Genomic DNA, 26,541 nt, shown 5'->3' with positions numbered 1-26,541 from the left:
CAAGACTCCTTATGAAATGTGGTATGGCCACTGTTAGGGTCTTATAAATTATAGGATCTCAAGGTGATTGAGTATTTTGTATCTATAATTTTATATTGTACATAAATTTCAATATTCAAATGATTTCCAAAAAATATAAAAAATAAAAATAAAAAATGAAAAGAGGGTATGCTAAAAAATAAATAAGAAAAAAATGAAATAAGAACCCCACAAAGGAAAAAAAATAGAAAATAATATTGAAACTGTTTCAAGTCCAAGTGCCACTACTAATAAGATAATTCTTTAATGTATTTCCAAATAAGATTGTGTGAAAATTATTTTTGAATGCCACAATCACTGAAATTATGTTCAGGTCATACAGTTTAATCATGACTGAACACATTTAAATTTTTGTTAAATAGGTTAGTGAATGAAGAGTTACCAAACACTTTAATCTTGGTAAATCAATAGCTAGGTAGAAATAAAGTTGACTCAACAAGTTTAATATGAGTCAATGGCGAAATAAGTGATAGGATAGGGTAGATTTTTATAAAAGAAAAATGATTTGGGTCTGCTAGTTTAAGTGCACCTTGCAAAGCAAGAAGATAAAATGTTAGATTAGAAAAAGAATGGAAATGCAAAAGGATAGGTAGAAGCACTATGGTGGTCAAAAGAAAAGCATGGATATTTTATCTTAAAGTCAAATTTCAAATATATTTCATGTGCAGAAGAAAAAGGTGAAGGATTAAAGTTTTATTCTAAAGTCGGATGTATCAAATAATATTTGATATATTTTTCCCCTTTTTCCTAAGTTTCATTACCCCAAATTTATTCCTCCGCCATATATTTCATCCACTCCCCTACCCCACCATATACTCCAACTATTCCGTCACTATCCATTGAATTCATTTCTGTCGACCCCACAAGCACCTCGTCACGTCACATTAACACTGCGCCACTTCTCCCCTCATCTGCGCCCACCTCTCAACATCTGACGGCCCACAACACGTTTCGGCCCCCCCTCACCATCCGAACTCTACCATCGAGGGGGGTGGGGGGTTTGAAATGGGCAGTATTTGAAATCGCGCCCCGTACGTGTCAGCACTACATCATTTCGTACCCCCCTCAGGTGAAACCATTAACCGAATGCCCCCCCTCCAAAAAGAAGTTTCTCTGCCTCTCGATACCACTCCTCTATCTGTTGCACTCTTGCCACTCACATTCTGCCACGTCATCTTCCCGTTGATTCCGCCAATCACATCCACTCCCTCCAAAATTAAGTCATTAAATAATTAATTCACTTAACCGTTAATTCAACGGACATGCCCCACCATCAACGGGAAAACTAGAGTGTTATATAATCCTTCATTTCTTTCATTCACCGGTTACTGATTTTCACACTGCATTGTCATTATCCTGTTACAGGTTTGCTAGACTGAACTCCAACATTTTCACCAGGCTGGGGACATTGCCAGCTGACCACATTACCTGTTTTTGTCTGCAAATCCCAAGTCCTCATTGTGTACTGTAAGCCTGTTATCCAATTTTCACCACTGTCCTCAACTTTATCCAATCATGCCTCCAAAAGACAAGGGACCAGAAGAACCTGTCAGTCCTCTGATCCACCCTCCTATTGATCTTCACCACATCCCTTTGGCAGCCGGACTATAAGATCCATGAAACTCTCTGTGAATTTGACTTTTTTGAGATGTATTGTTGGCTTGAGGACAAATATATAGAAAAATCCGATGACATTCAACTGTGGGAATCTAATTTGCCCCACTATATTTTTCCTTGTACCCACAACACCCCATAATTTGTTAGGAAGTTTCATGCATGTTATTTGCCAAGCCAATGAGCTATTATTGACCCCACTAGAGAAATTGTGTTCACTATCACTCCTCAAGCCATAGACCAAATGATGCAGGCTCCTGCAGTAGAGAATTCCACTCCTTTTTCCCATGAAGCACTTGTCGAATTGTATCAGAAATTGGACTTTGCTAAGAGAGACAAAACCTTGAGCTTTTCTTAACAGAAGATGCCCCATTACCCAAGAATAATCCTCCCTATCCATCCTCTATTTTCCCTGAGAGAGCCAAGCCAATTATCACAGTCATCTCTTATCTCCTTGGCTATTACTCAGATCAGTGGGTAGATGAGGTAATTATAGGATTCCTTTCCATTTTCTCTGACGATTCCAAGCCTTCCATCATGCTTAACTTTAGCCAATTTCTTGCAGATTCTATCCATAAGCAGTTTATAAAATTCCAGACTGAGGAGGTATTCAAGTATGATTATGTGTTAGTTTATATGTTCTTATATTTTTAGGGAGAAAACATCAAGCTTTCCTTACAAAAGTTGGATGAAGAAGGAAACCAATATTAATTCATCTTTTGGACTACCCTAGTGATGAAGGAACAAAAGGAATACTCTTACAAATAGTTCATAGGGATGTTTGTACATCCATCACTCAGTCTCCTAAGCAACAGGATAGAGCCAAGGATCAGTGAAGAAATTAAAAAATTTATGCAGCTATCAGATCAAGTCCAGATAGGGGATTGATATCTCTATCAAAATTATACAGAACTAAGAATATATGGGTGTGAGCTTTCCCCTTACAAGCTACCAAAATTCTTCCCAATGAGGATTTTTACTCTAGAGTACATATGGAAAATGGTCAATATGGATGAAATCCACTTTGTAGCTGCCGAGAAGAAGTCCCAATTCAAAATCAAAACACAGATAAGGCCTTTCATTTGCAACAACAAGGTAGTAGGGGAAGAAGCAGATAAGCTACTAAAAGAGATGCAGTTCAACCTTAGTTTCACCTGGTCATATGATCCATTGGGGGTCATTTCTAAGTTAAGAGTAGAAAACAAATCTACTTCTTATTTCCACACAGCCATACTAGAGATAGAGAAGTATAAAAGCCCGCTAGAATGGACTGAGAACACCCTACAAGAGGCCAAGGAGCAGCTGGTGTCATCCTCCATAGTGCAGACTCCTATCATGCAGGAGAAAACAGTAAAGAGAAGCAAGGAAGAAGAGTCATCTTCAGGGACTAAGATTTTCAGTGAAGGCTGCAAAATCATGTATAGGAAGAAGGGCAAGCTAAGTTCAAAACTAAGCCTAAGCAAGGATTCAGAGCAGGAGAATATTATCACCACTAATGAGCCATTTGTTTCCTCATTAGTGGGTGATCAGACCACACTGTCTCCCACTACCTCCACGGCTTCACAAGATCAGCAGCAGGTTATGCAGACCATCACATCTACCACAGGGGAGACATAAAAAAAGTATATTTGATATTTTTAAAGAGATTAAAGTGAGCAATGAGGCCTTAAAGATCAACACCTACAATTAGTTCTGGAAGCAGAATTCTAGATCTCAAAGCAGGTTGTTGGCAGCCTTTGATTCAGAGAAAGGTAAAATGCAGATGGCATTTCTCCAAGGACAGGTTCCCCAGCCCAAGGCAGCATCAAACTACAAGAAAACAACATTTGAATTTGATGTGAAATACATACATCCCGTTGACCAAATGGATATGCACAAGCAGAATAGGAAAATGATTTTCTCCACTGTCACTAACACTGCTATGAGTTTGTCTAAATTGCAGGTTACATTATCCAATGTTCAATCGCAATTGAAGATGGAAAATGTCTTTGCACTTACCAAAGACACCAAGATCAAAACTTTGGAGGACTTGGTGATGAAAGTAGGTTATGACCCTACAAACATCAATGTTGCATAAGAGCTTGTAAGTAAAAATAATTTAGACATAGCAACATTAAGGAAGAAGTTGAAGTTACCAGCTACAGAGGACCCTCTGGCCAAGGACATTGAAGAAATAGAGACAAAAAAGGCATACATGATGAAGCTCATCATGGAGCAGAGTGTGCAGTTGAAGAAAATGGAGACATAGAGGGAAAAGATGATAAAAGAAAAGGAGAAAGCTACCAAAATGGATGTTGTTCCTTTGGAAGCACTCCCTATCACAACAATTTCTACAACTACATCGTCTACAACAAGCACAGGGGCAGCTGCTGATCAGTTGGCAAATTCAATACAGAACATGTCTCTCTAGATTGAAGAAATCAAAATATTTCAGGCTCAAGTAAATCTTCTACAAGATCAGAAGACAAAGACTGAGACTTTCCATGCAGCAGAGCTACAGAGAGCTCAAAACCAGATAGAAGTATGGAGGAAATCAACAATTGAGTCCTCTATTGGTTATACATTGGCCCAAGTCAAAGAGATTATATGGAATAATATCATTGAAGAAATAGATGAAATATGGCCATGTATCCATATTATATTTGAACAGAAGGAGTTGATGGAGAAATCCAAGAAAACCATTTCCACTATCAATGCTGAATTGGGAGAAATGCCTGCCACAGCCAACCGCATCATAAAGTTTCTCAATTCCAAAAACAGATATGAGCTGGATGATTTGGGAGTAGATGACAGAACATAAACAATCTTAGAAGTAAAGAAATTTCTAACCAAGAAGAACTTGGTTGTGCAGCTGACAGAGAAATGTCACACTTTGGAGGTAGCAGTTAACAGGTTTTTCACTAGAATAGATGCATTGAACAAGAAAGGTCTGCCTTCTTTATTTGTGATCAATGAAAAATTAATGACCAGGGAAGATTACAAGAAGAAGCTTCAAGAAATTACAAAGGATACAACCAAGTCTTCCCACATCAAAGATGCTATGACAGGGAGGGCCTTTTATGAAGCTATCAGAAACATGAGTTTTATCCAACATGAGATAAACACATTTTTGTAGTGAAACCCACTTTCTCTCAGTATACCGAGGTAGATGAGATCTACCGCAAGGTAAAAAAAATTTCCATTCCAGATGAGGAGTGGTGGGATAAGTTGTGTGAATTCCAAGATTAAAAGAACACGTCATCTTTACCAGCACAACACCCTAATAGTGGCCACTCAACAACTATTCTCCACCAAAGCAGTCCCAGATGTCTAGATCACTTTGCCAGTTTCACCTCTTTTGATTGTATTGTTTCATTTCCGTTAGTTCGAATTCAATAATAGAATTCCACGTCATTGAGGCATTAATTTTAATATTTTTTGTAAATTTTGTTTAAATACTTCATTTTGTGGAAGTATTGAGGGTTGGTTCCTGAACATTGTAACTCTTTCTATCAAGCATTGTACTTTTCTGCGTTGTTGGAGAACCATTAATAAAAACTCTTCACACGATACTTGTGCTACGAAATAATGGTGATGTTTTTCCTACTATAATTGTGTTTTCATTGTTATTCTTCTTATGTTATGCATCTGAAATCTTATTGTAAAATAGGAGATGTGAAAAATAAGATATGTTTTTGAACACCTTATTTGGATTGCATTTACAATCTGCATGTTTTCTTCTAAAGGTTTGATTGAGAAATTCTTAATTTATTTTCAATCCATGCTGAAGCACACCTTTTCTCCATTCCATAATTTAATTTAAAGATCCAGTAAATCTAGCTAGCTTTCCCTGTGATTACTCCTTTGAACTTTTGGTGCAGCATCCAGTTTTATTTTACTCCATATCCCAATGGAAAGAAAGTAATTTGATCAAATCAACCAACCAACCAATCAACCAATACAAACAAACAACCAAGAATAATCATAACTAGCATAAAATCAACCTAAAAACCAAGTTAAATCATAATGAGAGAGTCCTCTCTGAAGTTGGCAGCGCTAGATCCTAGCATTCAAAAGTGGTTTGATGGTGTCCAATGTATTTACTCCCACAACCTCAAAAATACAAAATGATAACAGCCACATTCTTTCGGTAAAGCATCTCAAGGTCTTTGGTTCCACCTTTTCTGCCTTGATACCAAAGGAACAAAGACACAAACTTGGTGCAAGGAGTTGAAAGTGTATCTTCTTGGGGCATTAAAATACCTCCAAAGCATATTGTCTCTATGATGAAGTTAATAAGAATTTTGTTGTATCTAGAGATGTAATCTTTCTTGAATCTTCCAATGCTGACAATTTTTTTGAGCGGCATCTTGATCGCTTGGATAGATTCATACATGCAAAATCATTTCAATAATTTGATAATTAGATTCCACATCTTGAAGTGGGGATTCCTATATTGGATCAATATGTGGAAACCTATTCTGAAGCACTCTCTCCCCCACATGAAGCTCCAGCTACTGATGATACTTTGAGTGATGTGATTGATAGAATTGGGAGACACAATCTTGATTTAGTCCCAACTCAGTCAACTGAGAAGCTTGGGCCATCTGAGAAAGGTCCTCCAAAATGGCTGACAAAGACACTTGAAAGTGTTCATCATGCTGAGGTTGGAAAGACAGGAACAAGAAATTCAACCAGGCAAAATGGAGGTGATGTAGATGATTCTGATTCACCTGTTGATATGGATGTTTCTTATATTTGTGAACTGAATTTATCTATATATTTTGAACCAAATTCCTTCAAAGAAGCCTTCTCATGATGAGTGGAAAGAAGTGATGCAAAAGGAGTATGATGCCTTGATAAAGAATGGCACTTGGAAGTTGGTTGATCCTCCATTGGGAACCAAATAAATTGGTTGAGAGCGGGTCTACAAGAACAAGTATAAATTTTATGGCTCACTCAACAAGCACAAAGTCAAGCTTGTGGCAAAAGGTTTTGCACAGAAGGAAGGGGTCGATTATGAGGAGACTTTTGCCCCCACATCAAAATAGGCTACCATCCAAACACTCTTTGCCTTGGTAGCTTAGAACGATTGGAAATTCCATCAAATGGATGTAAAAATTGCTTTCTTGAATGGAGATCTGAAAGAAAATGTTTTTATGTCCCATCCAGAAGGATTTGTTATGAAGGGCCATGAACATAAAGTATGCAAACATGTGAAATCCTTGTATGGCCTCAAGCAAGCACTACGAGCGTTGTAAGAAAAGTTAATTGAGCATCTTCTAAAACTCAACTTCAAACATTATGATCTTGATGATGCAAATTTGTTTGTCAAGAAATTGGAAAAATAGTTGTATATCTTGTGATATATGTAGATGATGTTTTGATGACAGGGAACAATGATAGCTACGTTGCATCCATAAAGATGGAATTGAGGAAATGTTTTGAAGTGACTGACTTAGGCTATGTTCACTACTATCTTAGTATTGAAGTAACTCAACATCCGAAGTCTATATTCCTCTCTCAAAAGAAGTACATTAGAGATCTGTTGAACAAGTTTGGCATGGTTGAGTGCAATCCTTTAACTACTCCAATGGAACAGAATTTAAAGCTCACATCAATTGAAGGAAAAGAATTTGAGGATGCAACAAATATAGATTGTTTGTAGGAAGTCTCAACTACCTGACTACTACCAGACCAAATATTTCATTTTTTGTTGGAATCCTCTTCAGTTTTATGGAAAATCCTTGTGAGGGACATTGGTTTGCTGAAAAAAGAGCTATAAATTGCTTGAAGGGAACCCAAGCCTTTGGACTCAAATATACATAGGTGGGCAACTTCAGCTTGATTGGATACTCTGATTCAAACTTCGATGGAGGCAAAGAAACTGGGTATCTACTTCAGGTTATGATATGAGTCTTGGATCAGGAGATGTCTCCTAGAGATCGTGCAAACAATCAGTTCCAACAGATTCCACAATAGAGGAAGAATATGTGGCAGCAGCTGAGGCAACAAAGGAAATTGTGTGGCTCGGGAAAATTCTAGAAGATTTGCAGGTGAAACAAGTGCATTCAACTCCACTCATGATTGACAACACCTCTACAATAAAGTTGGCCAAGAACCAAAAGTTCCATGATCGAGCAAAGCACATCAATACAAAATACCATTTGATTTGACATCATGTTGAGGCCAAGACAATCCATCTACGCCATTGTTACACTAATGAGAAGATTGTAGACATCTTCACCAAAGCACTTGGAAGAGAAAAGTTCAAAAGGTTCAAAACGATGCTTGGACTCACCAACATACCTTCAGATTAAGGGGGGGAATTTTGACACCTAATCGTTGGGATTGGGTGAATATTTGTAAATAATGTAAATAGTAAATAATGGAGAATAGGAATATGAAGAGACATTGGGAGGTGAAGCCCAAGAGCCTCTCCCTCCTTGTATATATCCATGAGCAATCTTAATGAATAAATACAATTCATTTGAGGAGTTACCTCCTGGCCTGACAAGCCCCATGTCCTTCATCTCAAACTCTCTTGCAAGGTCCTCCTTGCAAGACTTGATTAGCAGATCATCACCTATCAAAATCAAATTGTCGACATACAACACAATGATCAACAATTTACCTTCCACCATTGTGGTACAGGTTCACATCTGCTCCACTCTTGGTGAAGCCCAACCCAATGAAGTAGATATTGATCTTGGTATACCAAGCATGGGGTTCTTGCTTCAGCCCATACAACGCCTTCTTGATCCAACACACATGCGACTCGTGGTCAAAGGTCTCAAAACCTTCAGGTTGCTCTATATACACCCCTTCCTCAATCGTGCCTTTAAGGAAGGTTGTCTTTACATCCATGTGATATATCTTCCAACCCATTTATGTTGATAGTGCCAATATAGATATGATCGATGAGTACCTTACAACAGGATAAAAGTTATCATCATAGTCAATCCCCTCTACTTATGAAAATCCATGGGCCACAAACCTGGCCTTATGCTTCTCCACACTACCATCTGCAACTTGCTTTACCTTGTAAAGACATCGGGATCTCACCACTGACTTGTCCTCCAGTCTCAGGACCACATCCCAAACACTATCACAAGTTATGGGGTCATACTCCTCCACCATTGCATCAACCCAAATCAGTTGTTGCACTGCTTACTCAGAGGAATATGGCTCTATCTCAGCACATCCGCTCATAAGAGCCATGTATCCAATGTACCTCTTAGAAAGGAGGTCTTGTCATTTGTATCATCCAAGAATTGTTCATTTGTGTAATGTAAAGGAGGTTTTCCCCTTGAAGAGGCTAATTTTGAAGTCATTGATCTATCTTTTCTTCTATTTTGTGAGCTGGTTAAATAACATTTGGTATCAAAGCTTTGGATTCTAGGGTTTTGCTGCTTCAAACAAGTCATCGTGGAATTTTCGCTATAACTTTGTTTCTACGATATTTCAGAAGTTGAAATTAAAACCCATTTGAGCCAAAATCTAGATGACCCTTGGGGCCAAATTTCCTATCTTTTCTCGCAATATTTACGTAGATAGGATCCAAGGAAGTTAGCGTATTTGCAGGCTCTCGAATAATATCTCAAACAAGTTACCTGAGGAAAATCATCATAACATTCTCTCTGAGCATCAGATTCAAATTTCATAAAAAGTTATAGAAAGAAGATGGCTTGTAGTTTTATTTGTATTCGTTTTAGGTCCTAAGGTCGAAATAGTGACACATGGCACTTCGTACAAGTTTGCTCTACTAAAATAGTATATATTCAGGTCATTGTGTGAGATTTGACATAACTCTTCCTTGGAGAATCCAATATTGATCAAACTTGCGGGGTTGGAAAGAGGACGCTAGGGCTAACAAAGGATGCAATTGCAGACCTTGGAGATGTTAAATTATAGAGATACAACAAATTCAGTATCGAGCTCCTACAAAGTGAAAATAAGTGTGTAGTGTTTTTAAAATTTTGCACAAGTTTGGTTTGAAAAATTAGTTTGAAGAAATTCAAAGGGCATAATGAAGCATTATTATCATTAATTGATGCTCTAAAGAAAGAAAATGGAAACACCTACTAAGAAACCTGAAATCTCTAGCATGACCCATGAAGAAGAGGAAGAAATGCAACACGATATATCAAAATTATGAGACCAAGTGCAACAAAATTCACTCTCACAAAAAGTAACAGAAGCTAAGATGGATGGTTTAAAGAAAGGCATGGAAGCTAAGATGGATGGTTTAAAGAAAGGCTTGGAAGCTAATATGGATGGTCTTATCACTCAGGTTGTTCCCAAAAGTTGTAAGAAAGGGAATACGGCCGAGGTAACCACAGACCAATCTTTTAGTTACAGATTCTAGCCAATCTGCATCCAGAGAGGGCTCTCTCTTTATAATTTATCTTTGTTTTGAAATGTGTTAGGCTAGTTATGAAGTTCAAGGGTTTTGTTTTGGGTTTGGATGGTGAGATTCAATAGAACAGTGAAGCAAACTGAATAGTTCAGTCCATTGGGCACGATGGAGTCAAAGAAGGATGGCTTTCTGGATTTGGTTTCTTAACAGAGGATGACATCACAGAGAAAGGTAGTCAAACATGGAAACAATTAAGGCTGAAATCAGATGGAATGGACTCAAATGGGTGAAGGGTAGTTCAGAATCCTTCAACATATTGAAAGAGAGAGAATGGATGATTACTGTCAAGGAGCAGTTAAGAATTCCTTAGAAAATAGTCAATATGCGAGAATCAGGAAACATGAGCAATTAAGAATTCACTGTTATACAAATTCTGAAGAAAACATAGAGAATAATAAAGATTGAAAACAGAGTGCAGTTTAAGAAAATTATGAATTAATCCTTTTCTTTACCATTCAGATTATGAAACACATATGATATAGCAACCAAGAAAACTACAAAACATGAGATATAAGGGACTTATTGATCTGGAGTTTGATTCAAGAATTTTGTGACAAGTCCTCTGCATCAATTCCTCATCCAGTGAGCCCGACAACAGTTGATTCCAACAACTCTCTATTTCAAAAAATCGATATTACAGCAAAATCTAGGAATGCCCACCAACCCCAATTAATTTGCTTGGGGGGGGGGGGGGTTATTTACACAAAATATCTTACAAAATATCTCATGGAGATAATATCTAGTGATGACTAATCCCTTTTTTACAAAATATAGAGACAAACAGTCTCGAAAACAGGGAAAAGATAAATTGTTGTTGTGTTGGCTGCTCCATCTTTGTCGGATGTGTTGGAGGTAGGTTCTGCGAGTTGGTTTACAGCTGTCTCCCACTGATACTCTGTTGTTTTCGGGAAAAGTGTCTATTCAGAACGACCCTATCCCACTGGGTTGTGACAGAGACCTCAGAAACAAACAGGGAAAACTATTCTTGTATGCTCCTTTATGAACTATAAACGAAGATGATTAAGATGAACCGACCTGTGTCTTGCGCTAGTTGTTCGATCCAATCTCTCTTCTCTTTGCCAGCTTCCGACGATCTGCTCCCTCACTTGCCCAGCGTCACCAAGTTCCTGCAAGTTCACAGAAGAGAGAAACTACACAAAGACATAGATTTATGTTCATAAAAAGCTTAGTATCAAATTTAAGCTAAACATACAAATATAACACACATAAGATATACAAGCATGTAGGAGAAACTCAAGTAGTTTTATTGATAAAACAAGAAGATCCAGGAGGAGTTACAACCGATGATTCCTGATCCAGCATCAACCTCCCAGCATAGAATCCCTTCTTCACCTCCAACAAAGCATAAATCACCCAATACTCTGATATCTATCACAAAACCAACAGCAATTCTCTGCAATGTACAAAATTCCAGCCTCTGGATCTCTTGGTGAGGGATCCATATATAGATGTATGCAAAGAGGATGAGTCAGCTCATGAATTGATTAGTGGCTTCTCTCTGTTAGTTCTTTCTTCCACTTGGAGACTAAGAGCCTCTTACTCATCACTGGTCGAATTCAGTGAGGCAAGTGTCATTGGAGAAGATTCTGGAAGCTTCCATTGTCTCTCCACCTCGTTGAATGACTCTGCCATTTGTCATTTCCCGCTCAACGCACCCTGGTAGTGCATTCAAGTGCATTGCAACGCACCTAGCCAGTGTATTTGGGTGCTTTGCAACGCAACCAGCTAGTGGAGCACTTGAAATGATGCTGTTTTGACTAGTTTTGAGCAGTTTCTGGTGGAGAACTTCTGGGAGAAGCTGTAATTTGTTGACCTTGTTTCTTTAGGAGCTGGAACAACACTTTTAGGGACTTAGGATCCCTTGGTTTATGGACATTTCATGCTTATAGATGTAAGGCACAAAAATGTCTATAACAGTTGCCCCCTAAAGTATGAGGCCGTTTATCGGGTGAAATGCTTTATTAGGAGGATCCGAAGTTCTTCTGATGCTGGGGAGGAGACCTGTAATAAGATACAATACAATACATTATCTTCCTACTGTTTTCACGATCTAGCTGAGGCGGGCATTCCCATGCTCAGCTTTATAAATTCATTTTCATGTACATAGGATAGACAATCGTCTGATGGTAGACTGATGATTCTGATGAAGTCATCATCCTTTTGGTAGGATGATTATCTGTGCTGCAATGATGTACATTTCAATGTCTTTATTTTTCCTGAATATATATCGCAGCCCGGATGGATGAAACTAGATCTGGGGTCTTCAATCTCGTCCGATCTTCACTCTAAGTACAAGTCGATCCATGTGAGAAATGTTTTGAAGTCGAACATGGAAAGACATCGCCTGATTACCAGTCAATGATGTAAACTGTTAACAAGCACGAGAGGAATCATCGATAATCATAATGACCCTCAAGGTACTGCAGTACAATTCACGTGGTGTGAATAAAGGACTCGGCGTCGAACACCACGCAAAATCTTTCGGTCGAAGGTCATTGATGTATACCTGTCGCCGGAAGTGAGAAACTTGCCATTGAGGCATGCAAGCTTCAAAGTACTGGAGGGGTGTTCCTAGATCAACTTCTTGGATAATGAGCTGATGTCGACAAGAAGCGATCCGTCAAAGGAGGGCCTTAATGAATCCCACATCGATGACACGGAACGGAGCAAATGATTTTGATGGAGGTGAAAACGATCTGGTGATATACGGTTCAGGGTGGCGGTCATGAAAGAATGAAGTATAATGTATGGTAGTGGATGGGACACGGGTGACTTCTCTGGATGACTTCTCTTGAACATGTCGGCGACACTTATGTGATGGATCGGTAGCATTTACCCCAAATGTGGATGGTATGGCGTGATCATGGTGATGTGACCGGTGAATGAAACAACCCAACCCAACTCTGGCACGGAGTGGAAGTGTCATGTTCAAGAGTGACTTGCTACCAATAAAGTTTCTTTGAATTTTCTTCCCAATTTTTCCCCAGTCATTTCTGACCAGTACCTCTTTATTTTTGTCAAGCTTGAGGAGGATAACATATGCTTGTTCTATAATTTGCCCTTCGGGCAAACCCATCGCTATGTTTTAACGAGCCTAGCGATAGTGAAACTCGTTCTCGTCTAAAGACAAGTTTGTCGCTATTAATCTTTTTAACGAGTCTAACGACAAAGATAACTCGGTCCTTTTCCTTTTTAGGGAGTCTGAAAAGGTACGTAAAGATAACTCCGGAGTTCCTTTTTCTTCATCTAATCCCTTAAGTCCGAAAAAGTATAAAACAATACAGAAGGGATGAATTTTCGATAGTTTTAACGAGCCGAACAAAACAAGCGCTCGATCTTTTTGTGCAATAATCCCTCAGGTCCAAAAAGATTAAAATCTAGAGGAGGGATAGCACTTCCTGTCGCTTTAACGAGCTGGTAGGCCAAAACTCGGCAATCTTTTCATATTTTACAAGTCAAATGAAAAGAGCTTAAAGAAGACTCGTCTTTTGAGGAATGAGTGATAAAACGGGTAGCAGCTGATTCCAGGTAAGGTTTGGAATTCTCCAATCACGACAGTGTCACAAGGATGGCTAGTGAAATCACTCTTCGCAGCTGTTCCTCAAAATGGGTAAACAATCAAATGGAGGTGAACGATCGGCCAATGGAAAAGTGGAGGTGACGGTGCAAACACGACCAAGGCTTTAATGGCTAAAAATGCTTCATTCACGATGGTTATTTACCGGAGGACAGTTCATTTTTTAACGAGCTTAAACGCAGGTGGAAACATTTGCTCGATCTTATGTTTATTTTTTAACGAGCTTGAACTATGTGCTAAAACTGCTCGATTAATCCAGTCATATGTTAAGAATGTCTCATATAAAAACGACAACTTTTAGATTTTTGCCCCACGTCCTCTCTTTATGCAAGTTCAGTGACGACTCATCCTACGAGTTTAAAGGGTTAGAGGTCCTAAAAATTTAAAAAATAAATAGCCGCCCCTTGCTTGCATGCCAAAAGGTTTGCATGCCCCCAGGTATAAAACAGAGTTTCAAAGTTACCCCTCAATTTGCAGACAAAACATTTGTTCTATTAGGAGAGGCCTACCTCTTACAGGCTACCCAAAGATTGCTCTATTTGCGGTGCAAACAAAACACTTCTTTGGCGATGTCTACCGAGATAAACAAAGGTGAGTGACTCCGTCTGTCAACTCACATAACTTTGACAAGAGAATCTTATTCTAGAACAACCCCTCTTCCAATCACGGACGGGGTACGGACTAGTCATATTCTCCGACGGAAACCTACTCTATACCCGAAGTTTTTCTGCCGAAGCAGACCAGGACGCATGCCCCCTGGGTTTCAGTCATATCCCTCCGAATTACTCGCGCTCATCGGGAGGACGGACTGGGACTTGAGACATTTCTTGAGTGAAGAGACCATTTAGGGACGGTATATGACTATTTGCTATGCGTGATCTGGGAAATGAAAGCTGGTCCACGAGCTTGACCATTCTTCCTTCGTGCGGAAAACACATTACTCTAAAGAGTGAGGAGACGATGGCTCCCATGCAATAAATATAGTCTCGTCAAAGGAGTAGGTTATAATCCAAGGGCCCTTGAACGACCATGACGTTCATGTGAACTGTCTTCCCTCTCAATGTTATGGGCACATCAGGAAGGATCCCTAAAGGTCGACTGGTTCCTTTATCAAAGCCTGTCAGATTTCTCATTTCAGGCAACAGTGATGGCGAACCAAGCACTTTCCAAGCAATAGAGGAAAGGATACTCACAGAAGCCCCCTCATCTATGATGGTGCCAGCCATGACCATTCTATATATTTGAACGATAATTCGGAATGGTATGCTTGCTGGCAAACGGGGTCTGCCTAGTTGATTCCAGTCGAAGGATACAACTAGGTTGCTTGGAGGTGGGACCGAGTAGACGGCCGGGTATGGCTCTGACGAACTTCCTTCCTGTGGTAAAGGAATGGGTGGATTGCCCCCATGTTCGTCGGAGTCTGTGTTGATGAAGAGAATTTGGACGGTGTCATCCTTATTCTCTTCAGTGACTATATCATTCGAAGATAAAACCTCTGAAGGCAAGACCGGGTCAACTGCCGCCTCGACCTTTTGACTTTCGTCTGGTATGGATTCAGTTGGTTTATCCTCAATGATAGACGCTTCAGCTGACCACTTGATTGGGCCAGCTGGGTTCTCAACTAGTGACGGACTCGACAAGAGTTTTTTTATATCCAGGAGGAAGTCGTAACGGTGAAACCGGACGATCATCCAAAACTCTTTTAGCCTCGTCTAAGAAGGGACAACGGTGGAGGGCATGGTCGCCTTCGCACAGTCTACAGGGAAATCTAGCTTTCCCTTTTTGTCCTGGGGCTTCACTTTCACTAGTTGACGGTGTGCTTTCAACATGATCTCCAGAGGTTGATGACACCGGATTGTGCAAACGAGGAGACCAGTCCCTTAGTATCCGGGGGATGCAAGGACAATCTCTGTGAAAGTGGTCTCCTCTACAAATGACACATGGCGATTTAGGCCTGGTCGGTGCTGTGTGTGGATTCTCATTAGACGACACTCGTTTTCCCTTATTCGCCTTTGGCTCCTTCTTCTTTTTCTCTTTCTTCTTCTTTTCCTTCTTCTCCTTAGGAACTTGGCTTTTAGCTTTACCAGTCCCGTCAAGCGAAGAGGAAGGAGGAGAGGAAGAATTAGAGGAAGTAGAAGGCTGGTGGGTAACTCTGGACTCGTCTAATTGCTGATTCGATTGTTCAGGAATAGTGGTGTTCTGAACGACATTGGTTGAGAAGAGCCATACAGGCAAGCCAATTGTCAGTCCTAGAAGCGACAATGTGGCCATATGGGGCGCACCAACATCTCCCCAAGAGGAGAAGGGACTAGGATTTCCACCAAGGGGAATTCCTTGGTTGGTAGGCTCCATTTTCTCAACCCAAAGATCAACGCAAGAAAAGGGTATGAATATTCCGTTTAAAATAAATTTTAACACGCTTTGACACAACTTTGTTTTTTCAGTTTTAAAGAGTCGAGAAAAAACAAAAGATGACTCTAGTCTCCTTCGATTTTTAATGAGCCTGAAGTGACAAGTGCTCAGATGGACCTTTTCCCTTAAGGATTCTGAAAAGGAATGAAAGGGATTGCTCTGGAGGTCTAGGCAGAGGGAGTACCAAACCAATCGCAAAACTACAGAATACTTTTTACGGTATGGCAGTCAATCTTCCCGAACGCTGTGTTCGGTGCATTGCGATCAGTAGGGCGGCCGACACGGCTTCCTATGGATAAAAGGTTTTAAGCCTATAGGGGTCTCCCAATATATACTCGACGGTACGTGGGAGCACAAGTCCGTACTGGCACTTATCGTCTCAAAGTGGAGGAATCACCCAACCATCAGTGAGGACAACAGTTACCAGGCTTTACGACGCCGGAATACGTCTCTAGCCTAGACCTCTAAATGTTGTGCGTTAAGTTCCAAAGCGTTGTTAGATTCATTCAATTTATTTTAAGTTGATCTTTCTTAGATGTTTGCCTTTTGGGTTCACCACGAGATGTAGATGTAATTCCTAAAATGCAATCTAAAGATGATAAACAAGCTTTTATCTCTTTTCAGCAATGAAAATCCTAGCTACAAGGGAAAAGAAAGACACAATCTTTTCGCAAAGAGAAAAGAGCACACTATAAATGCACTTTTTCCTAAATCAAGCCAAGCAGACTATCAATATGCAAATGCACATGCATGTGTTTTGTTTTTCACTTTCTTAATATTGATGCCTAAAAAGAAAGTTGTTGTACAAATCTGAATTCGCTTTCAAGTGAAAAACATAAACAAGCTTCTTTTCGAAATCAAAAGGTAGAGATGATTACGACACTTTATGATTTTGAAATAAACACTCGTTTCGACACTAGAAAGTGACAAATTCAAACCAAAGACAAAAGTAAAAGCATAATCGACTGTCAACAGCAAATAAACTTTCTCCTATGATCAAAATCAACACTTGCGACAGATCTAAATCAAAGGACGGCAGTATGACTATTCTACTTTTCAATGGAAAACTGTAAATGATGTAACAAACACACAAAGAACATCTACAGTATTTTTGTACAAAGGAGGCGGAATTAAGGCAAAGAAAAGGGGCTTTTAAACAGACAAACACACTGATCACAGGCTGCAAAAATCAGAGGCAAAACTGGAAAAAGTGAGCAAAGAACCTCAGCTAGGCAGGGCTAGGCTGATCAACGCACCTGCTACATAGAGAAACTGAATTGCAACACAGGTAGCCCTCTCGGGAACTGCGCTAAAATGCAGAGTCTCTTCACAGAGCCTGCGCTGAAGCAGAAACGAGAATTCTCTCTGGGTTCTGGATCACGGTTTGCAGTTTAATCTATTGTTTTTGGCCGGGTAAAAGCAATCAATAGTGCACAATCAGAGGGTTGATTTACAAGAGGTTTAAGAGCTATCACAAAGGGTAATCAGATCATTTGTGAGTCAACTGTTCAGATCATAAACAGGCCCAGTGAATGGACTAGAGTAGCAGATGTCTACTTTGCATTTGTAAATGGCAAATGCAGTTCGATTCGTTACTCTTAAGTTTATGAGATGAACAACAATAGAAACACAAACAAACTAACTAGACACGATCCCCAGCGGAGTCGCCATTTTGTTTTCGGGAAAAGTGTCTATTCAGAACGACCCTATCCCACTGGGTTGTGACAGAGACCTCAGAAACAAACAGGGAAAACTACTCTTGTATGCTCCTTTATGAACTATAAACGAAGATGATTAAGATGAACAGACCTGTGTCTTGCGCTAGTTGTTCGATCCAATCTCTCTTCTCTTTGCCAGCTTCCGACGATCTTCTCCCTCACTTGCCCAGCGTCACCAAGTTCCTGCAAATTCATAGAAGAGAGAAACTACACAAAGACATAGATTTATGTTCATAAAAAGCTTAGGATCAGATTTAAGCTAAACATACAAATATAACACACATCAGATATACAAGCATGTAGGAGAAACTCAAGTAGTTTTATTGATAAAACAAGAAAATCCAGGAGGAGTTACAACCGATGATTCCTGATCCAACATCAACCTCCCAGCATAGAATCCCTTCTTCACCTCCAACAAAGCATAAATCACCTAATACTCTGATATCTATCACAAAACCAACAACAATTCTCTGCAATGTACAAAATTCCAGCCTCTGGATCTCTTGGTGAGGGATCCATATATAGATGTATGCAAAGAGGATGAGTCAGCTCATGAATTGATTAGTGGCTTCTCTCTGTCAGTTCTTGCTTCCACTTGGAGACTAAGAGCCTCTTACTCATCACTGGTCGAATTCAGTGAGGCAAGTGTCATTGGAGAAGATTCTGGAAGCTTCCATTGTCTCTCCACCTCGTTGAATGACTCTGCCATTTGTCATTTCCTGCTCAACGCACCCTGGTAGTGCATTCAAGTGCGTTGCAACGCACCTAGCTAGTGTATTTGGGTGCTTTGCAATGCAGCCAGCGAGTGGAGCACTTGAAATGATCCTGTTTTGACTAGTTTTGAGCAGTTTCTGGTGGAGAACTTCTGGGAGAAGCTGTAATTTGTTGACCTTGTTTCTTTAGGAGCTGTAACAACACTTTTAGGGACTTAGGATCCCTTGGTTTATGGACATTTCATGCTTATAGCTGTAAGGCACAAAAATGTCTATAACATCTGTGCTGGCTATTCTGTCTTTTTCGAACATTATTTGACCCTGATCAGATACATTTCGACCCGCTTGACCCTTATTTATCTTTGTTTATCTTATCATGGAAAAATAGGCCGAAATCTACGTTTTACCCAAGAGAAATTTACAAAATTTCTAACATATCTTGCCACCATTTCTGCTCTGGCAATTTATGCCTCTGAAGTTTTTTGAGAGTTTCATCAGTCTCTGTATATCTGAAGAAATTAGGCTGAATGGCGAATAGATGCTTCACCTCGTGCTTGATGTAGAATAAATTCTCTAAGTTGTCATAGAGAACTCGGCCAGATGGAAGGGCTTTCACTCCCGATGCACTTGATGATGCGCTAGCTTGATTGTTAACATACTTATTTAATTTATTAACATAATCAATATGTAGGAATTTAGACTTCTGTGATCCATAACATTGTTTAGAAAATCTTCGGCAAAATCACATAACCAATCTTTTGTCGACGCGTTTCGAACCAACTAGTGTGGTTCATCGTCAGGACAAGTTGAAGAACCAATCCGGCTTAGCTTGATTAAATAGGGTGTGCAGAGACTCCAACGGCTATAATACCAACGGCTAATTTTGACCTAAAGATCTTGGTCAAACCACTAATTCCTAGAAATAGCTAAAATAGGTAAATAAAGGAATTCAATTGTTAATTTAAAAATAAGTAGATATAATATTATTATTAGCTCAAATATTAAGAGAGTTCATAGTATAATATCCATATCTAATATTTTAATTATAATGGTCATTAATAAATTATATCTCGTATAATAGTTCATAATTATGAAATAATCTATATTTATTATTAATCCAATATTGTTTAATTACAGGTAAATGGTAATAAATCACTATTATTCTTAGAATTTAGTTACAATTAGGAAATTGTGTAAAAATTATTTAATGGTCCATTGGTAAGTTAGATCTTCTTTATATCATTTTTATTTACTATTTAAATATAATGGTCCATTTGAAATTAAAAATAAAATAATATATGTTTATTAAATAATCTATATCTACTTAATAATTTATAATTCCAAACAAATAGTATTCATGTTAAATCATTATTATCACTGGAATTTAGTTACATTAGGTAAATACCATAATTTAGGGTTGTTAAAGTTCATGTTTATTAATAATAGTATGACTAATGTTATTGGTATATCATAATTTATCCTCTAAACCTAATGGTCAAATAATCAATATTAATTCAATGTTTAATTATTCCAATAAAAATCTTAAAGTTAACTAAGTCATTATGTAAATATATTATTACTTATAAGGTAAATACCATAATATAGGGTTGATAAAGTCCATGTTTATTGATAATAGTATAACTAATATTATTGGTATATCATAATTTATCCTTTAAACCTAATGGTCAAATAATTTATATTCATTAATAATCAATATTTATTCAATATTTATTTATTCCAATAGAATAAAATTATGTTAAAGTTAACTAAGTCATTAGGTCAATATAATTAAAATATCATAATATTTATTCAATATAATATTTATTTAAATTATAATATTTATTCAATAATCAATAATATAATATTTATTTATATTATAATATTTATTCAATATTCAATATTAATTCAATATTTATTTATTCCAATACAATAAAACTATGTTAAAGTTAACTAAGTCATTAGGTAAATATATTATTATTTATAAGGTTTAAAAAGGGGTTTTTTAGACATTAGTTAAAGGGAAACTCAATTATAAATGTATAAATAATGAAATTATGGAGACCAAAAAAAATCAAATCTAATTATAATATACCCAATAGTATCATCACCAGGTTAAGGTTAATACAATAAATAGCCTGAAACTAATTCATAACTTATTAATAACTCAAACACTCCCTAATAATAGGACAAATCTGTCAAAAGAAAAATCAAAGGAGGGGGAAGATAGAAACCCTAAGACCAACAAAAGGGGAATGAGGAGGCTAGGAAGACAAGGCTGGGACCCAGCAACTGCTAATCTTCCAGCCATCATCCCTATTAAGATTGTTCGGCCTTTTCTCAATCTCCAGGGCCTCTCTAAATTTGCGATGGTGAAACTGCGCAATTTTGGCAATGACTTGAGCCTCCTCTATACATACATGATGCATAGTCTTCCCCGCATGCTCAGCCAGGGCCGAGGACTTGGTCCTACCATGTCTTAAGTCAGCCGAATGCTCGCTAATCCGCTGATTGATAGAGCGACCAGTCTCACCAATATAAGGGGTCCCACAGGAACAGGGAATGACATAGACGCCCTTCATGTCCTTAGGGTCAATCGGGTCTTTCACAGACCTAAGGGAGCCACGGATAGTATTGAGAGGTCTAAAAGTTGCGGGCACATCATACTTCCTCAGAATCCTCGCAATCCTATCCGTGGTCCCTTGGATGTAAGGCAGGTTCACACCCATGATATGATCTTTAGGAACCCTTCGGATTGAAGGCTCCTTCTTGGCCCTGAGGAAGGCTTTTTGACCGAGGTGCCTATTGTAACCATTCTTCTCAAAGACTTCTAGGAGATGAGCCTTCTCCGTTTCCAGGCTCTCCTCATCCGAAATTCTAACAGCACGGGTGGCAAGCGTGCTAAGAACCCCTAACTTCTGAGAGGGGAAATGATGCGAAGAAGCATGCAAGTATTGCTCAGTATGCGTCTTCTTTCTAAATACCTGATGAGAAAAGGAACCATCCACCTTCTTAGAGATGAGAACATCCAAGAACGGAAGACAACCATTATCTTCTTTTTCCATCGTGAATTTAATGGCGGCGGATTGGTTATTGAGGTGATTGAAGAAATGATCCAGCTCGTTAGGACCATGAGACCAGACAACAACAGTGTCATCAACGAATCTTTTCCAAAGCTTTGGTAAGAGACGAGAGGAGGCCAAAGCCTTAGACTCAAACTCCTCCATGAAGAGATTAGCGACGACAGGGGACAAGGGGGAGCCCATGGCAACTCCGCAAGTCTGCTCATAGAATTCTCCCTCGAAGCTGAAAAAGGTAGAGGTAAGGCAAAGCTCAACTAACTTAGCCGTATCAGGGTCAGTTAGCTTATTAATTACCTTCATGGCCTCATTGATAGGGGTTTCTATCTTCCCCCTCCTTTGATTTTTCTTTTGACAGATTTGTCCTATTATTAGGGAGTGTTTGAGTTATTAATAAGTCATGAATTAGTTTCGGGCTATTTATTGTATTAACCTTAACCTGGTGATGATACTATTGGGTATATTATAATTAGATTTGATTTTTTTTTTGGTCTCCATAATTTCATTATTTATACATTTATAATTGAGTTTCCCTTTAACTAATGTCTAAAAAACCCCTTTTTAAACCTTATAAATAATAATATATTTACCTAATGACTTAGTTAACTTTAACATAATTTTATTGTATTGGAATAAATAAATATTGAATATTGAATAAATATTATAATATAAATAAATATTATATTATTGAATAAATATTATAATATAAATAAATATTATATTATTGATTATTGAATAAATATTATAATTTAAATAAATATTATATTGAATAAATAAAAAATATTGAATAAATATTGATTATTAATGAATATAAATTATTTGACCATTAGGTTTAAAGGATAAATTATGATATACCAATAATATTAGTTATACTATTATCAATAAACATGGACTTTATCAACCCTATATTATGGTATTTACCTTATAAGTAATAATATATTTACATAATGACTTAGTTAACTTTAATATTTTTATTGGAATAATTAAACATTGAATTAATATTGATTATTTGACCATTAGGTTTAGAGGATAAATTATGATATACCAATAACATTAGTCATACTATTATTAATAAACATGAACTTTAACAACCCTAAATTATGGTATTTACCTAATGTAACTAAATTCCAGTGATAATAATGATTTAACAGGAATACTATTTGTTTGGAATTATAAATTATTAAGTAGATATAGATTATTTAATAAACATATATTATTTTATTTTTAATTTCAAATGGACCATTATATTTAAATAGTAAATAAAAATGATATAAAGAAGATCTAACTTACCAATGGACCATTAAATAATTTTTACACAATTTCCTAATTGTAACTAAATTCTAAGAATAATAGTGATTTATTACCATTTACCTGTAATTAAACAATATTGGATTAATAATAAATATAGATTATTTCATAATTATGAACTATTATACGAGATATAATTTATTAATGACCATTATAATTAAAATATTAGATATGGATATTATACTATGAACTCTCTTAATATTTGAGCTAATAATAATATTATATCTACTTATTTTTAAATTAACAATTGAATTCCTTTATTTACCTATTTTAGCTATTTCTAGGAATTAGTGGTTTGACCAAGATCTTTAGGTCAAAATTAGCCGTTGTTATTATAGCCGTTGGAGTCTCTGCACACCCTATTTAATCAAGCTAAGCCGGATTGGTTCTTCAACTTGTCCTGACGATGAACCACACTGGTTGGTTTGAAACGCGTCGACAAAAGATTGGTTATGTGATTTTGCCGAAGATTTTCTAAACAATAATCAATATGTTTCATTAACTTATCATTGATGACCAAAGGGCTTGGTAGCCCTTTACTCAGCAAAACTGTGAATTTCTCCATAAAGGCATTAATTTCTACTTGCATATCTTGGCACCTTCTCTCTAAGTTCTGCATTAAAGTTCTCTTGGTTAGAACTCTTTTGATTTCCAGAATGGTGTCTGTCCTGTCTGGAATGCCAAGTTGCTCCAGCTGTTCTGCATTATGGGTATTCAAAAAATGTATAAGCCGATTAGCTTCCTCTGGCATTTTGCCCAACTGTACTCTTGTCTGCTGAATTACCTCATGGGCTATGTTTATTAAGCCGATATTCTCATAGATCACTTGGATAGATGGCCATATTTCATTTATAGACTGGGTGATATTTGCCCAAAGGATTTTTCTGATCTCTGCTAAGGGCTTATCAAAGGTGAGCTCCTGTTATAACGTTTTGACTTTACTTTCTAAGGCTTTAATCTCCTTGGTTTTTTCCACAACATCGATTTTGGAAATATCATAATTTCTCTCTACCTTAGCTAATTGGTCTTTTACCAGTTTCAACTCTGACACTTATAGCTTTAGTTCTTCCATGGCCTTTATCAATTATTCTGTGCTCATATTAGTATTGTTGCCTGGTGCTGCTTCTGCTGACGATGTACGTGTGATTACCTTTGTTGTGACTGCTGGGACATTTGGGGCCAATGTTGATCAAATTTTTGAGGGGACTGCAGTTGTGACTATAGGGATCACCTCAGGTGGCTGGGAGGTCGACTCTCCCTGCTTCTCTTTTAGTGCTTTTTCCAGTGCCTGCTCTATATCGGTTAATCTTTCATTGAGTTTCATGAGCAGGTCCATCATGTCTTCCTCTGATTTCTACTCTATAATTTCTGCAGTCTGAGGGTGCCTTGAAGGAGGTAGCTTCAGCTGTTTCCTCAGGGCAACAATGTCCTCTTCTTTCTTCTTGATTAGTGCCTTTATGCCTTTAGCATCTTTGGGGTCATGTCCTAGTTCCATAATGATCTCTTCCAACGATTTGATTCTGTTATCCTTGGCCAGAGAAGAGGCTTTTTCCAAATGTAGTTGAGCTGCTGTATTGTCCAGGGAGTTTTGCAACTGGTGGGCCAACATTGCTTTGTCAGCCAGTGTAGAATAAACCATTTCTCTAGTCTGCTTGTGAAGTTCAATTTGGTCCATTGGATGAATGTCTTTGGCTAGGACCTCCAAGTTTGTTCTGATGTAATCTGCTGCCGACTGGGGTTGCTGTACCTTTGGCTTAAAATAACTCATTAACATTTTGCCTTCTTTAATGTCATAGGCAGACATTAATATTTGCTGGTTCGAGGGGGCCATCTTCAAATATTGACTGTACATTTGAATCCTCACAAGATCATTTTTAGCCTTAATTTCTATGAAAGTCCGTTTAATGTCAGAGGCTTGTTTGCTTTGTGGCTTGGTAGATGATACTTCAACATTGTGTTGTTTTTCTAGCTCCTGCCTATGTGAGTGAGTTGATGTTTCTACCACTGGGGAAGTCTGCTGGCTGACTACCCTTTCTGTCCTCTGGCTGTCTGTGGTTTCTTCAATAATTTCATCTTCTAATGGAGGATTCAATCTTTGCCTCTTTGCACCTGGTTGTTCTGCAGGTCCACCTGTGGGGGGAGTGGCTTGTCTGTCTCTCTTCCTGTTTCTTTCCTCATTTAGAGGAGTTTGCAATGCTGGAATTCCTGCTGCTTTAGTTTGGGCTGGAGGAATTTGTTCTTGTTGATCTGTCATTGTAGACTGCTCTGTGTTTGCCACTTCTTTGCCCTTTGAAGTTCCTGTAACTGGTGTACTGGTTTCCTGTACAGGCTGCTGAGAAGTTCCAGCAGAGGATGTACCAACTCCTGATTGTTGAGGCAGCTTGAAAGATACCTATCCAAAAGAGTCCAAGTCAAGGGTTTTTTCAAGATCTTTCATGGCATTTTCCATCTTTTCTTGCTCACTAACTTCTTCTACTAAAGTCCCTTCTACCCATTCCTCCTTATTTGCAAACTGTTCAATTTCTGGGATCTTATGATGTATATAAACTGATAGCCTGTTTCTTACCCTTCTGTCACTTATGAAACTATATGGTTCATATGGCACCCACTGAAAACTCTTCTTCAATCTAAGGTGTTCTTCTAATATCTTCTCAGCATCTTTCCATGCATCCCTAGAATTGATGACATAAGGGCCTAACTGGTTTTTGATTCTCAGCTGAGCTTTCTTCTTTGCATTACAAAAGTGGGTTAACTCTGCATTGATGATCTGCCTGAAATATTCTAGTGCAAATAACCTCATGGCCACATATCTAGGCAACTTGAAAGGGCAAAGTTCACATCCATACATTCTGATTTCTGTGTGATTCTGGTATAGGTACCAGTCACCTATCCTGTATTGTTTAGAAATCTGCAAAATCTTCTTCATGTCACCAGTGATCCTAGGAGGAAGAGCTCCTATCAACAGAGTGGAAGCTGGGTGTACAAATAAGTCAATGAATTCACTATAGGTATAAGGGGATTCAAAGGTATTATGGAAGACTGAGCTCCAAAAGATCACAGACCTTCGATTTCCTTTTGAGTCTAATTTCCTGATGGGAAATGGAAAGTTTTCTGGCTGATAATATAACAACAGATGGTATATAAAAGATGTGTATTTGATGACTCCTTCTCTATCCAAATTTATAAATCGATCATGGATTTTGTTGGAAATAAAAGTGGCATAGTCATACTTGACAACAGGGGGCTGTCCTGGAGTAAAGATTGATAATAGAACCAGGGTGATATCATCCACATATTCACTGGACCTAAATCCCAAGATCAAGGATATCATGTCAACAATAAGTCTACCAGTTTCAGTGAAAAAGGCTTGCAGATAAGGAGGAGGACCTTTAGGTTGGTGCGTTGGTATCATGAACATCTGAGCAATGCGGGTTATCTCTGACTTGGGTAATTGAGATGCTTGTTCAAGTAAAAATCCCATGGAAAGATGAGCAAGGGGCTCAGTGGAATGGAAATGTATCATCTCATTGATGGATTCAGCAGTTATGGAAAAAAGGACAGTTTGGGAAGGAGACATAACTGCTCTATGGACAGGGTCATAGTTGGCACAGCATTGGTGAATGATGTCTGGGAAAACATGGACTGAGGGAGGGAAGTACATGGG

This window comes from Pinus tabuliformis, chromosome 8 (genome assembly GCF_031772625.1).
Source record: "Pinus tabuliformis cultivar Carrire ecotype Pingquan chromosome 8, CPIR1, whole genome shotgun sequence".
Lineage (NCBI taxonomy): Eukaryota > Viridiplantae > Streptophyta > Pinopsida > Pinales > Pinaceae > Pinus > Pinus tabuliformis.
Note: the sequence above shows the minus strand (reverse complement) of the source record.